Here is a 16,797-nt window from a genome sequence, read left to right on the forward strand (position 1 = left end):
AAGTGTAGGAGGAGGTTGTAGCGGTATTTGCGCGTGTGTTTGCCGGGGGAAAGAGAGAAGCAAGAGGGGGAAAGTTCTGGCCATGGCGGTGTTAAATGGTGCTTGCGGCAATGGTTCGGTGCCAGGAACATCCTCGGCGTAATCCGCTGGCTACCGGTGGTGAAGCCAGGGGCGCACGGTGACGAGAGGGTGGGAGAGGGGGGGACGAGGCGAGAGGGATGAAGGACTGTCGACGACAACACACGGCAAGTTTTTTTTTTTTCCGCAACGACACAAACACAGAAGTTAGCGGGGAGCGCCACCCGGATCGAGACAACAAAGCACTTCTAGCTCGCCACTGCGCAGGGACACGCGGAAGCAGCCAGAGGAGCTACGCAGGCCGCACGATGGACCGAGAAGCGAGAAGCCTGTTCGTAAACTACGCCGTCCTCATCGTCCTGCTGCTAATCTTATGGGTACTCTACACGGGAGTGAGTTTCGACAACTTGTTTTCACGTTTCCGTTATCTAGCTCTTAAATGTCTGCGGCTTTGAAATTTATAGAGATCATTGCAACCAAACTTCTTTTCTTATTTTTTAAAGAAAGATCACTTTCTGTCGTTCCCTAAGCACACTCGAGAACCAAATCCGCGTGAACTTATATTTAGCGGGAAATAATGCTGCGAAAATGTTTCTCAGTGTAGGCCTTTAATAGAGGCGCGTACATACCTCTGGCGATATCTGGGAAGTTTAGTATTTTAGAAGAGGCCTCAATGTGCACTTGCATTTCTTCCAGTTCTGACAGCGCATGTTTTTTTTTTTTTTTAAGGATTGACTACTTTTGGTCCCCGTTGCGATAAGAGTAACTACGTGGCCAGAAGAGTGGCCGCAACTACTAAACGGGTGTAATATAATCAACCATTTCATAAAGCTTGACTTGTAGAAGAAGAGCACTAAGCTTACCCGTACTACTGTGCGGAAGCACCTATTCCCATAAGCGTTAGATGCGTTTGAATGAAGTGAAAACGTTATTACCTACACGAGCGTTTGAGGGTTAGAGGGATCTTTATCAATTGCGGATAACATCGTAGCGCACTCTCAAAAGTACATTAACAACGGGCGAATTCAGCACGGTTTCAACTTGTGCGAACTCTTGAAAACAAACAAAAAGAAGAAAAAAAAACACCGTTTCCGCTTGTTATTCGCCAATAAGTCAACCGCTAAAGAGCGCGCCCATGTCTCCTCGAGGTACTGCTATATATCTTTTCTTGGTTTGGAATCTGAAGCGATGGTGGTCTGTGCCGACATTCATAATATAATTATCATAATGATCAACGTTCATGATGCGCCCTGTTAATACCGCGCACTTTATTAGTACATGTTCCGTGCGTTGTATACATTTTATTACCATTACAACCGAATTGTTTGCCACATGGGAAACGGTGACATCAAATAGCTCCGTACAAGTATATATGGTACGTTATAGGAAACACCTAAATATTTAAATACTTCCGTTTGTAACTCGATCGATTCCTTTCGATGATGTTGATATAAAGCAAAAAAGAAGTGCCAATGGGAGATGGAAATATTTCCGGTGCAACATAAGTTGTTCTGCGTCTGCGCGCGACATTGTTTAACGGCGTGTCCGCGTCACAGTATCCTAACGTCCCGGTTCGACTCCCGCCAGGGCTACAACCGACAGCTCAGCCACATAAACTACGCTAAAAGGGGAATATCGTTATATTAAAGTAATCAAAAGCGAAGAAAATATCAACAAGCTCTTGAAAGCCGCATGCACTCGGTTTGCTCGAGCACGCAAGAGAGAGAGAGAGAGGATTTTATTTGTAGAAAGGCCGTGAGATCGGCCTGAGCTTATGCGTTCTAACTTTCTACAATGCGCTGGGGCAATGGGAAAATGGAACGAAAGAGGAAGGGATGATAACGATCACAAGAATAGGGATGCAACGAATGCTGTTCATTAAAGCAGCAGCCTATACAGTCTAGTCTATACAGTACAGTATACCATACTGTATACAGTATAACTATACAGTCTAGCCTATACGGTATAGTATACTATGCAGTATACAATCCTGTGCCATGCATTAGTTCGCGAAGCGAATGTGCGGCCGAAAAAGAACAGGGAAGTCGCAGGAACAGAAACAACGAAAAAGTGTTTGCTAAAACATAAAGTTGCTGTCCTGAAAACTGTAGAAGGCAGGACGCAATAACTTCTTCGGTGAAATAATAACGATTGCTTCAAAAAGCACAACTCTTAAAATTCTGATACGAACATGCACTGCGGACAAGCAATGCGGTGAGTTCATCTATTGCATAATGATATCTTGGTATGCCATCCTGGACTTTTTTTGTTTTGATTTAGCACTTACACCTTGTAATTGTCTTTCTTTCTCTTGTTACTTTTGTTCCTTTTGTGAAATAGTTTTCTTCAGCGTGTTTCTTTTGTTAACCTTTTTTTTCAGCCGCTGTGGTTGATAAGATAGATATGTTGAAGTTTTCCCCGCGTTCGCTCCCACACAAGTACCGTTGTAAGGTTCTGTTGGCATTAAAGCAGCAGCGTAAAAATTCGCTGTTAACAAAGCGACAAGGATTGGGTAACCGATGAGCTCGATTTTTGCTGCCTGCGACCGTATGAACCAAACTGGCAATGAAACCAATGGCTTCATTGGTTTCAGTACCTGTTTACTTCGTACGGTCGTAACTTCCAACAGAAGGAAGCGTTTTTCTGTGCTGCGTTTTTCGCTGCTTCCTGAGCAAACCAGATAATAAAATCATCGGGATCATTTAATTACTCGGTCGTTTACTTACTTGGAAATTTTCTTTTGTACCCCTTGTATGCTCATTCATGCATGAAACTGTGAAACGTTTGCAGTATTAAATAAATAAATAAATAAATAAATAAATAAATAAATAAATAAATAAATAAATAAATAAATAAGGCGCGGTTACTAGGTAGTTAGGTTAAGACTAGGTTGTGTTAGGATATGATGATAATCCCCGTTGTAAGCGGCGAATGGTTGCTAGATCTGTTCTTGGTGACCTGTGTAACAGTACAATTTGGACTAAAGGTCGCAATGGCTGTCAAGCTGGCACATACTTTCTTTATTAAGGATCGATATTAACCCACGGTGTGTCCTACGGTAACACTTCTCCAACCCGTCAGGCAGATTCGCTTCATAAGCATAGCCGAAACTTAAGGCGATCGTCTGTTGCGCGATGAGCTATAAGCTGCCGTGCCATATAGCCAACTGCCAATAAGCAAAGCAGATGGCTACTTATCCTTTAAACGGACTGTCTACCGTTCTTAAAGGACACCCCATTTTGTAGCGCAAAAATAAAAAAATAAGAAAGCCTACCATTGGAAGTGTCTAAACGTGCAGTGGTTTCTCTGGAAAGCGAGCAGAAATTTTGAAAACAATAATTCGATCTGCGTGGTCTCTTCTTAAAACTGTGTACGAACGCCGACAACACCGATTACCGGACAAGAAGGCAACATCGTAAGTCATGCATCGACGCACCACTGAGTTCGCCATGACTCCGTTCGTTCGCACAAAGTGGCGCCGCGCTATCTGGAAACAGAAAGGAAATTGCTCTCTCGCACAAAGAGAAGTTAGCAGAAGCGCGTAAAACACAATTTCAGGTAATACAATATTGTATCCAAGCAAAGTAACTCTCCTTGCGCGGACTTTTGGTCGCGTGACGGTACACAGACTGATTTAAATTTTTCACTGCTTCACCGTCGAACGACCCCACATGTCATTCTTGCACCACATTTAGAAACAAATCACAGACAGACACGCACACACACACACACACACACACACACACACACACACACACACATACACGCACACATACACACGCACGCACACACACGCACACGCACACACACACACACACACACACACACACACACACACACACACACACACACACACACACACACACAAAACAGTCCGTTCAACATTTCAGTGTAACATAAGTTGTCACTAACGGTCGAAGACAAACTACACCAGGAGCCGGCAAAAGAGGTTCATGTGCCTATGAACAACGGTGTGCCTTTATCCACAGCCAGTATAGTTCTATTAAAGTTCCAGCTTGTGTTAGTGCTTGTTATGCGATTCAAGATTAGTCCATAAGTGCACAGCTTCCCAAAAGATTATGTCGTCAAAGCGTGCTTCTCTGCTATAACAGGCTTTGCAAGGAGAAGCCTACTTTACAGCTGATAGTCTGCGTACTAAATTTAACTATACGTGCGTTCAAAGGTCTGAAATTTAGTCCTCCCTTTTCTAAAACCGACGGTCCAACCAACTGCACATTCAATACACCGTGTAATAACGTTTGCTAAGAAAATACCTTAAAAATTGTTTTTGAAAAAACATCGAATGTACGTTGGTACACGTGTTGGTACGAACTACCAACACTCCCAACGTATGCTCTTTTCAACTTAAATTTAATATTGGCCAGTTGGGTCAACGTGCTTTAAGAAGAAAACCGATTGATTAACAAGACATCGGGTGAAGATTCGACGAGCCAGGCGCCTTACAGGTACGACATTTCTTTTTTGAAGACCTGTCTGTTACCCCGCCGCTACGGTGGTCGGAAGCCGAGAACATCGTCACGAGCCTTATGCTCGTCCAAACGTAACAAGCCATATGAATGACGCTACAGGCCGTAATGAACAGCCTGGAGCCTTGAAAGCGTCACAAAACTTCATAAAGCCGGCACGTTTGGTTCTCCCCAACTCAGAATCAACTTCAGCGAATTCAGGAATGATGACTGATGGTGAAGCCGAGACCAAGAAACCTCGCCTAGAAGACGGCAAGTACGATGATAGAACATCGACTTATGAGCTAAGTGATGAAGAAGATATGGGTGAAGATGCACCATTTACTGTGGTCACGTATAAGAAAAAGCGAGCCGAAGGCATTCCGGTTGTCTTTCGCCCAACAAATGAAGGTACTACTTTTTGGCAAGTAAATCCAAACCGAGTGTCTGCCGAAATAGTTTCTGCTGCCAAAGAGAAAGTACAGTCTTTCAGGACGACCAGAGATGGAAGTTTCAGTGTTAGCGTTGCTTCCTTAGCATCGGCGAAACGCCTTTTGATGCTCTCAAGTGTAGGTGGCCTGGAAGTCAAGCCATTCATCCCAGAGTCGTACACGCGAAACGTTGGGAAAATAAAACATGTGCCTCTGCAGTACACAGACGATCAACTCCTAGACTTCTTGAAAGACGCAAGAGTTATATCGGCACGCAGACAGATAAGGTATTCCCGCCAAGAAGATGGAGCAGTGAAGTCATATCCACTTCACACGGTAATCCTGACTTTCAGAGACGACCGGCCTCTTCCTGGAAGAATTTACTTGGGTTTCACCAGTCACCCTGTTGAGGAATACCTAGGACCCGCACTTCGCTGCTATAATTGCCAGAGATTCGGGCACATGGCGAAAACCTGCCGTAGCACACGTAGATGCAAAATCTGCTCAGAAGACCATGACCACAAGCAGTGCAAGTCACTTCTCCAACCTAAATGTGCGAACTGTGCGGGGAACCATGCCGCCTCCTTCTCAGGCTGCCCACAGAAAAAAGCAGCGGCGCAAATGCGTCGACACGAACTAATTCATGGAAGACAACCGCGACGCAATGAACCCGCGCCAAACCTCGAGATTGTTCATCCAGTGCCAGATCACCCACCTCAGCGGGCACCGGAACCACCACAGCCAAGAGCACCAACAAGATATCCCTCCTCTAGAGAACAACCAACAGTGCAATCAAGAGACCAATCAAGAGGATCACAGTCAAGCGCCCAGTCCTATGCATCAGTACTACGGAAACCCAGAGGACAACAGGCAGAAAGTAATACACAAGAAAGCTCCTGTACTACCACACATTTCTCTCAGCGACCTCACTCATCTACTGCAGAAGTAACACCAGCTAATAGCGAACATACTACAGCATCGGTGACACAACTGATTTTGCCAATGCTTTTCGCAGCTCTTAAGGCAATCCTATCTGCTTTGCCGGAAGCAAACAACCTACCAGAAGTAAAAGCCTTGTTGCCTCTAGAAGCCCTATTGTGTCAACAATCCGGGCCGAAACTGCGGCAGGCACTACATGAATAACCGCTACAAAAATGTATCCATATTTCAGTGGAATGCCAACAGTCTTCGAAGAAAGTGCGCTGACTTTCGTAAACTGCTTGTGCAATACAACTTCCCAATACTTTGCATTCAAGAGGCGGGAATCACTGACGACTTTCGCCTCTCGAATTATGTGATATATAAGCCTTCTCGTCAAGGTGCTGTTAGCAGAGTGCTCCTGTGCGTCAGAAAGGACCTACCATCTTATCAAATTCAGTCCAGTGATTCAGACTTCCCGGAATTCATCGCATGTAAAGTATCCTTTGGCAAGCTCTGTATAACAGTGATCAATCTATATCTACAACCTTCAAACCGGATTTCAGTAGAAGCGCTAGTGGATATATTCAAAATAGCTCATTCTAATGTATTTATATGTGGCGACTTCAACGCACACAACATCATCTGGGGCAGTGATCACTGTGATGCACGGGGTAATGTTATTGAATGCGCCATAGATAAATGCAACTTGACTGTTTTAAACGATGGGTCGCCAACATTCCTTCGTGGATATAATTACTCAAGCTGCATAGATGTTACCCTGTGTTCACATGATCTAGTGAATGGTGTGGGATGGACAACAGATATGGAAACGCGCGGAAGTGATCATTTTCCCATTCTTGTTAACCACCCTAGCATGCACTATGATATCAGGCGTTACAGCAGACTAACCAACTGGCAAGCTTTTCGATACCGCCTAACGGATCAAATTAACCAACATGCAACAGTGGAAAAATTTACAGAATTTTTGCAGGATAATATGAACATATGCACAAAGAAGGTCCCAATACCAAAAGACTATGCTGCAGTTGACGGAGAATATGAACACCTAAGAGCCATCCGACGCCGATCCGAAAGAGCTTACCGACGGAGCGGAAGTTTAGAAGCATACAGAAACGCTCAGAAAATACACAATGTAATGCGCAGACGAATGGAAAGCTTAGGCAAACGGCGCTGGCGCGATTTCTGCGGCACGCTGTCTCCTCACACGGCTGTCCCACGAATTTTTCTAGTAATTCGTTCTTTAAGCGGACCTTTAACACAAAGCTTCCCATTTCGTGCTCTCGCTGTAGCCCGGGACACGTATGAAATAATAGTTGCAGATGAATTTTGTGAGCTAATTTCCAGATCTGCCTTTTCATCACAATGTGCAGAATTTGATATTTCAGTAGAGCTGGCTAAGCGAAAAATTACGGCTTGCTACTGGGCCCAACATCCTCAATTACATCACACTTTCACATTAAACGAGCTCCAATGTGCAATTGCATCATGTCGCCAAAAGTCCGCTGCTGGGCCGGACGGCATTACGTACAATATGCTAAGAAACCTCGGACCGACAGGTACAAATGCGCTCTTAGACATCTATAATAACTTATAGATAGAGGAAACTGTACCTGACTCTTGGAAAGTCGCTCGAATCATACCAATTTTAAAACCTGGTAAGACGCCCTTGTGCCTTGAATCCTTCCGCGCCGTTAGTTTGACAAGTTGTTTATGCAAAGTAATGGAGAAAATGATTGACGCGCGACTTCAATGGTGGTGTAATGAAACGAAGGTGCTGTCCAACTACTTAGTAGGTTTTAGAAAACGTAGATGCACAATGGATGCAATATTAGATATAGTAACCTGTGTGGAGCACGAGCGTGCACGTGGAAACATGACGATAGCAGTATTCCTAGACATCAAGAGGGCATTTGACACCGTTAGTCACGTTCATGTTCTGCTAAGCATGTTGGAACTTGGTCTGTCTGGCAGGTCCTTGCGATGGATTTCTGAATTTTTATCAGGTCGGAAAATATTTGTTCAGACGGGTGAAGGCAAGAGTGCTGAACATATTGTCAAACAGGGAGTACCACAGGGAAGCGTACTCAGCCCCTTCCTTTTTAACTGCGTCATGGCTGATTTAACGCGAAGACTGCCATCACAGTTAAAGTTTTCACTGTATGCAGATGATGTGTGTATTTGGACATCTGGGTCTAAAGCTCCACTACTCCAGATGGCACTGCAAGAAGGCATAAATATCATCAACCAATTTTTGAGAGAAAGAGGAATGGTACTATCACATGCAAAGGCTGCTGTATTGCCCTTCACTCGGAGGGTGTTAAAAAATTTCACTCTTAATCTGGAAGGACACCCTCTAATGATTGTCACACAGCATCGATTTCTTGGCATAATACTTGATAGGCAGCTATCCTGGGCACCCCACTTAAAGAAACTCGAAAACGAGGTCAATGCCATAGTGACTGTACTTCGCAGACTTGCAGGCACATCATGGGGCGGATCAGTATCGTCCATGCTGACTGTTTACAATGCGTTAATACGACAAAAAATTGCATATTCCGCGCCCATCTTACACGGACTTTCCCACACGTCAGAAGAGAGACTTCAAAGACTTTTAGCTAGAGGACTACGCCTATGTCTAGGAGTTCCACGAGCGACTTCGAGTTCTCTTGTAATAGCTGAGGCTCGCCAATCACCATTTCCAGTTATGCGAACTACAGAAACATACCGGCATTATTTCCGCCTTCAAACCCAGCATAAAAACCACCCATTGGCTCTAGACATAATGAAACGAGATAGAAGTTATGTTCATATAGAAATTCAAAAAAATCTTCACATATTGCCAGAAAATGAATTTTGGAACTCAGACATCGAATATCCTCCATGGCTGCTTACAGTTCCAAAAATTGAATTGTCAGTAGAAGGGATATTCAGCAAAAGAGACATGTTCATTCAAGCTGCTCAACAACTAGCACTATACCAGATATATATGCGGTATTCAGGATACACACACGTCTATACAGATGGCTCCAGTACAGCAACCTCTTCAACTTCATCATTCATTATACCGCACCTCAACAAACAAGAATCATTTAGGTTATCTCGTGCGACTTCGTCCACAACGGCTGAACTGTTCGCAATCCTATGTGCGCTAAAATTTATATTGTCAGCAACAGAAGCGCAAAAATGGGTAATTTTCAGCGATTCACAGGCGGCTCTAACATCACTCTGCAGCACAAAGGGGAAAACATTCAGCGACAGTATAATATATGAAACACTTAAATACCTCACAAAGGCAAGCGAAGCAAAACATGCAATAGCATTCCAGTGGATACCAGGGCATTGCAACATTCCTGGCAACACAGCAGCCGATGAAGCAGCACGACAAGCGCACCTGTAAGATGATACGGCTCCACTCCCAACATCAAAGAATGAATTACGCTGCATTATAAGGACAACGTCTTTCAACATGTCTAGGAACACTTGGTTTGACCAGAATTCTAAGAGCTCTGACTTATATCATATTGATCCATTTATTGAATTCAAATTTTCATTGTCATTAGATAGAACTATGGAAACGCTTATTCATCGATTAAGGCTAGGCACTGCCTACACAAAGCATTTCTTACACAGAATTGGGCGAGCGGAAACCCCCGAATGTGATTGCGGATTTGTAGATGAAGATATATATCACCTCCTTCTAGATTGCCCACATCACGATACACCAAGATGCCGACTTAAATCAGCGCTAAGTAAATTAGACCGCAGACCTTTCAGTTTAAGGAAACTTTTGGGCCCTTGGCCAACAACGGCCTTGCAGAAGAGCGCTTTAAAAGCACTAAAGACTTTCTTTGAAGACAGCGGCATCGCTGGACGCTATTAGTGCTTTCATTGTTCTGTTCATTTCAACGTGACTCTATATATCCATCTGTTTGGGAATTATGTTATGTTGACTGCTTTGTTGTGACTGTATGTGCTAATATATTTATTATTAGGCAAGTGTTATTAGGCAACAGTATCGTTTGTACTTTTGAGACTTTCGACTACATAAGTGTGGAGACATTTGCCATGTATATTGTATGTACCCGCTGACCCGCTGACTAGAAAATGTGTTATTAGGCGACAGTATCGTTTCTACTTTTGAGACTTTCGACTACCTAGGTGTGGAGACATTTGCCATAGTCTTCCTGTGGAAACGTTGCTTTATAAGTCCTCGTGCTTGTGTGAAATGATTATTTGATATGTAACCGTGAACCCTGAATGATGTATGACGGAACCACCCAAGAGAAAAGGAGTAGCCGGCGCCTTAAATTGCGCGCCAACATCTCCTTATATCATATCAATAAAAAAAAAGAAGAAGAAAACCCGCGATAACGACCATAACATGAAAGAAACTCCGGCTCAATTCCACCCGGTGAAAGTGGATGTACAGCGAAGCTTCTGCCGACGTTGCACAAGCACCACCACCGCAAGCGACGTAGATCACGCGCGCACGCTCGTATGCGAAAGTGCAGCATACATCCTCATTCTTCTAGGCCTTTTCGCCAAGCGCTAGTGCACTACTGAACTATAAATGAATGGTTAATAGTAGATTTAGTCAGAAAATTCGTAGTTCACGACTTACACGCAAGCTGCAGAAATCACAGCTCCGTATTGTTATTCGAATATACGAGAAAACATAATTCTGTTACGCGGAAACTCTAACACGAAACCTTCCAGCTGTCGTTTGTTTGTGGGTGAGCACGCCCCGAAAAATCTGGACCAACTAGAGGCTAACAGCTTCGCTGTAAAACGCGGAACACACACACACACACACACACACACACACACACACACACACACACACACACACACACACACACACACACACACACACACACACACACACACACACACACACACACACACACACACACACACACACACACACACACACAAACACACACACACACAAACACACACACACACACACACACACAAACACACACACACAAACACACACACACACACACACACACACACACACACGCGCGCGCGCGCGCACGCACGCACGCACACACGGGCCGTGTAATTGCGTACGGTGCTTTCTTGGCCCTGTCATTGTCGGGCCTTCAGTTCTTGCAAAAAGACATACTGGCTTTTCTCGCCAAGCACTGTGCAGTGCACGTCCCGTGTTCTAGGCAGCAACAAGGACAGCGTAAGAGAAGGGATGAAACTGAGCACACGAAACACCCACCCGGCTGTAACCTGTCACACCATGCTCTCTATAATCGTAGTTGAACTTTATACGGAACATCATGGAGATGGCGATGACAGAAATTCGACTGGATTGTCCCAACAATTGCTATCGTAATAAAAAAAACCTATGTTCACTTATATGTCAGTCAGACAAACAAAGTGGCACGATGATTCCATTGGAAAAGAAATTACCAGATCAGTGTAAAAAAAGAGAAGACAAGAAAATAAGGATATGCAAAATTTAAATACCCTTCAACAGGGGGTAAACGAGCAAGCAAGCAAACAAACAAACTCTTTTTCTAGTGGAGGTGAACACGGTTATGATCTGGGTAAGCTGGAAGTGTGAATCAATCGCAAACAATTAGAGCAGAAAGGACACAAACCACAGGAACAATAAAAGAAAAGACAATCGTTGTTTACATCTTCCTCTTAAATCCAAGCTTCCTTTCCATCTTCCCCCACTTTGCGGGTATTGGCTACTGCTGTCTCGCCGAGTAGAGTAAGACAACACTGGGTATGCGCCGTTGAGTATGTGGCACAGAGTACATGGGCTCCGAACACACAACTTGGGACACTGGTTATGGGCAAATATAAACATGTGCCACTGGGTATGTAGCGATTCTTGGCCAGTCCCACAGAACAATAGACGAGAAGTGAGCAAGTCGGCTGCAGAAAATTAAAGGCGGCTGCACAATACTGAAATATAAGTGAAAAGAGAAGTGGAGAACCCGCCATGGTGGCTTAGGGGCTACGGTGCTGCGCTGCTAAGCACGAGGTCGCGGGATCGTACCTTCGCCACGGCGGCCGCATTTCTATGGGGACGAAATGCAAAAGCGCCCATAATAATAATAATATTTGGGGTTTTACGTGCCAAAACCACTTTCTGATTATGAGGCACGCCGTAGTGGAGGACTCCGGAAATTTTGACCACCTGGGGTTCTTTAACGTGCACCTAAATCTAAGCACACGGGTGTTTTCGCATTTAGCCCCCATCGAAATGCGGCCGCCGCGGCCGGGATTTGATCCCGCGACCTCGTGCTCAGCAGCCCAACACCATAGCCACTGAGCAACCACGGCGGGTAAAAGCGCCCATGTCCCTTGCACTGGTGGCATGTTAAAGATCAAAATTGATTCGGAGTCCCCCCACTACGGCGTGCCTCATAATCAAAAAGTCGTTTTGGCACGTAAAAGCTCATAATTCAATTAAAGAGAAAGCTAGAAAAATAAATGAACAAGAAAATGTGCGCGAAGTTGACGTCATGCATGAAATCGAGACGCTTTAACATTTTCCTGAACGCTAAAGAAGGCTTCACTCATCACAGATTACTACACATGCACGTAGAATCCATCATTTTTTTTATCGTTGCTGTGGTTTGCTTTTTCTTTTTTCTACGCTGGCTGCCTGCGACGGAGACGAAATAAATGCGCAGAGAGTTGTTAAGAAATCAGGAAAGTCAGCTTCACGTACCAACCACGATGATGGGCAGAACAGGCGGGCGCCTATTTGCGGCCGAGTATGAGCTTGTCAAGCAAAACGCAGCCGCTATCGTTAAGCAAAACGAGCACGAAGACTTGTTTACACTGTTCCGGCGGCCTCCGCAAAGCTCGCGAGGTATGCGTTGTGGATGCCCGCGAACCACGCAGCTCGGTGAGCTTCAACAAAGCCGTATTTAAGGTATACACAAGCAGGGCATGCCGAACGCTAAACAAGCGGGAAACATTTTAACAAGGGTCAGTATTCCCTTGCACAAAGAAACAAAACAAAAGCTGACGGCGTCGAGCATGTTTGTTTCCCCTTTAACAGTGTATCGTCACCCTCCTGTTCTGCAGTAGTTACGCATATTTGGTGGGTGGCATATTTGCTTTCCCTGTTAATGTATAGCGACATTATCTAACAATTTAGTTATGTATCCTTTTGTGCCTTTTCAACGGTGTGCCATTATTCAGACGACTGGTAATTAACTTATGAAATGAATGAATTAATTCTTGGGTTTTACGTGCCAAAGCGACGATTTGATTATGAGGCACGCCGTAGTGGGGGACTCCGGATTCATTTTGACCACCAGGGTATCTTCAACGTGCCCCTATTGCACGGAACACGGGCGTTTTTGCATTTCGCCCCCATCGAAATACGGCCGCCGCGGCTGCGATTTGATCCCGCGATTTCGTACTTTGCAGCATAACGTACGCTAAAGCTGCTAAGCCAGGGCGGCGGCTAACGAATGAATGGGTTGGTTGGGTTCCTTCGCGCCCAAGACGGGAATCTCGAAAGTACAGTTGCGCAATATATTTGGACACACTGTCAGGTAGTTATGCAAACTGGTGTCTCCAGCCAATTGGCAGCCGCTTCCCCGTCAAGGTGCTGATTTCAGTAGCTTTTCGTGGTCATTCCTTCGTTACGCATTTCGTTCAAAGAGAACTTAATGTAGTCCGTGATGAGGTGTGAAGTGGCGCTATGAAGACGAGTGAGAAGCAGGGGTACATAGTCCCTTAAAAAAGGCAGGCCACACTATAGTTCACAGCGAGATGAGAGAATACGGTTTTATCAAAACAGGTTACCCGTGCGCTCGGAGATGTGAAGCGCGTGAACTAAAGCGCATTCGTACTGAAGCAAATAAATATTATGATGCTTAATTCGCTCGTAAATGAATTCCACTGAATTTATTTCTTGTGCATATATTCCACATTGTGCCTATTTAATTCCCTTAATTTATTTTCTCAGACAATTTTGTATTTTCTATCTGAGTTTCACTTGACTAATATATTGACACGTGTACTTGTCTTTAACGGGCGACAAGTATTGTCGCCTAACAAATATCGCACAGCGCGGGACGCGCCTGCATGTGTCCGAAGTTTCTGGAAAGTTATCGATGCTTCTATCCGCTGTCTGTTGTCGCCGAACGTTGTGTTATCTGATTTCATCGCTTGACACGAATGGTGTAGAACATTTTAGAAGGCATGCGGGTCCCAACGTTTAATCTGGAACATTCTATGATTCCTGTATAAAAGCCGACGCGCTTGACCCGCTGATCAGATTTTCGACGATCGCCGAGCGTGTTCGCCGCTATCGTTGCGCTATAAGTGTAGCCTGTTTTGTGGGCACAAGTTCGCCCAATAAAAGTTAGTGTTGTCGTTCACAGTACTGCTACTGTGTTATTCAACGTCACGACCACGTGACATCTGGTGGAGGTGCTTGTGCGTTCATGTACCGAACGCCCCCGCAAAGCCGCGATCCAAGCCCGAAGCCCGAGGACAAAACCAACGTCGCCCAAGACCAGCGAGCTAGCCGCCGGCTGCAAGGACTGCCCCCAGAGCACGGACTCCTACCTGAGACGTGCAGGAAGATCGCCACCAAGTCCACCCCAATGGCAGCCCCAGCATCCCCCGTCGTGCTGCAGCAGCCCAGGGAGCCCCCGACGTTCCGCGGTTCAACGTTCGAGGACGCAGAAAGCTGGCTTGAGACATACGAGAGGGTCGCTGCTTTTAACAATTGGAACAGCGAAGACAAACTGCGACATGTCTTCTTCGCATTGGAAGACGCTGCCAGGACGTGGTTCGAGAACCGAGAAGCCACCTTGACTACCTGGGAGCTGTTCCGAAGCGGCTTCCTGAAGACATTCACAAGCGTCGTACGCCGAGAACGAGCCCAAGCACTACTGGAAACCCGAGTGCAGCTGCCCAACGAGACCACCGCGATTTTTACAGAAGAAATGAGCCGCCTATTCCGCCACGCCGACCCAGAAATGTCCGAGGAAAAGAAAGTCCGGCTACTAATGCGTGGTGTTAAGGAGGAACTTTTCGCCGGTATGGTACGAAACCCACCGAAGACTGTCTACGAGTTTCTTCGCGAGGCCACTAGCATCGAGAAGACACTCGAGATGCGAAACCGGCAATTCGACCGCCGCACCAACGCTACAAACTATGCCGGAGTTCAATCACTGGCCTCCGAAGACCTGCGCGAGGCTATCAGGGCAGTCGTACGAGAGGAGCTTCAGAAGATCTTCCCGTCGTCGCAGCCTCAAGTGGCCTCGATCGCTGACATCGTCAAAGATGAGGTTCAGCGGTCGCTTGGAGTCCCGGAGGTGCAACCTCAATTACCGCAACCCCAACCCGAAGCGATGACCTACGCCGCCGTCGTACGCCGTCAAGGTCCTCCTCAGCGACCACGCCAGGGCCCTGTAACGCCGCAATTTCGTCGTCCGCCGCCGCCGCCGCCAGCACGACCACCCGTCGCCCAGCGCACCTACGCGAGGAAGACGGACATTTGGCGTGCTCCTGACCACCGCCCGCTCTGCTACCACTGCGGAGAAGCGGGTCACGTCTACCGACGATGTCCGTACCGGGAGATGGGACTGCGAGGTTTCGCCGTCAACGCGCCGCGTCCACAGCTTGGAGAGCGCCCACGTGACATCGCCGATTACCTCGCCGCTACTCAATGGAGCCCTCGACGGCCATCCCGTTCGCCGTCACCAGGACGCTACCTGTCGCCGCAGCGCCGACCATACACTGGCCCAGCCCGGGGCCGGTCAGCGAGCCCATATCCGGAAAACTAAAAGCAGCAACCGATGGAGGTGCGGTTGCTGTTCGTCGAACTGACGAAGATCCTCCGCCGCCGACGAAGACGACGACGAAACGATCTCGACGACATAACAACGACACGCCGCCGTCCCGACGAAGTCAGGAAGGCAAGACTACACCGACGAACGACGACTTGACGACGCGACGTTCCAACTTCAGTTCAACACGACGCAGCCGTGATCCGACGCCACGACCTAACTGCAACGCCAGACAAAGAACCACCGACCTCGACGTGCTTCTCGACGGCCACACAGTCACTGCCTTAGTCGACACAGGGGCTGATTACTCCGTCATGAGTGGACACATCGCCGCCCAGTTGAAGAAAGTTAAGACTACGTGGGAAGGCCCTCAAATTCGAACCGCTGGAGGACACCTCATCACGCCGTCTGGAGTATGCACGGCAAGAATTACCGTTCATGACCGGACTTACCCTGCCACCTTCGTTATCCTCCAACAGTGTTCACGAGACGTCATTCTCGGTATGGACTTCCTGAACCAACACGGCGCAGTCATCGACCTGAAGTCGAAGTCAATAACGCTGTCGGAAGATAAAGCGATACCGCCGGAGAGCCCTCGTAGTCACCACGCCTTGAGTGTGCTCGAAGACCAAGTGAGCATCCCGCCCCACTCCAGCATTGTTATTTCGGTCGGCACCGAAGTACCCGCTGACGTAGAAGGTGTCATCGAAGGCGACCAACGTCTCCTGCTAGACCGTGAAATTTGCGTCGCAAGAGGGATCGCTCGACTGCTTGGAGGGAAAACTGAAGTGTTGCTGACAAACTTCAGCCAGGAGTTCAAGCACATCAACAAGGGCACGACGATCGCGTACATCGAGGAAATTGTGGAAACCGGTAATGCGTTTGTCCTCTCGGATTCCGCCGCATCTACCCCGACGACCATGGTTCCCGAACCAGACTACGACATTAATCCAAGTCTCCCAGTGATTAAGCAACAGCAGCTCAGAAGTCTGCTCCGACGATACAAAGGCTGCTTTTCGACGACATCGAGGATTCGACAAACACCAGTCGCCAAGCATCGCATAATCACCGAGGAGTACGCTCGACCAC

At 46.7% G+C, this 16,797-nt stretch overlaps 1 long non-coding RNA gene across 2 annotated transcripts in view; it reads left to right on the forward strand.

The window, feature by feature from the left end:
- The first annotated feature begins 263 nt into the window (after positions 1-263).
- The window catches only part of LOC135916189 (uncharacterized), a 48,310-nt gene continuing 31,776 nt past the window's right edge, over positions 264-16,797 (forward strand). The window contains exon 1 of one of the 2 annotated variants that reach the window (XR_010568872.2): positions 264-470. This is a non-coding gene — a long non-coding RNA (uncharacterized lncRNA). The remainder of the gene's footprint in view (positions 471-16,797) is intronic. The other variant, XR_010568871.2, reaches the window with a different exon arrangement.

The sequence above is a fragment of the Dermacentor albipictus genome, chromosome 9, assembly GCF_038994185.2.
Source record: "Dermacentor albipictus isolate Rhodes 1998 colony chromosome 9, USDA_Dalb.pri_finalv2, whole genome shotgun sequence".
NCBI lineage: Eukaryota > Metazoa > Arthropoda > Arachnida > Ixodida > Ixodidae > Dermacentor > Dermacentor albipictus.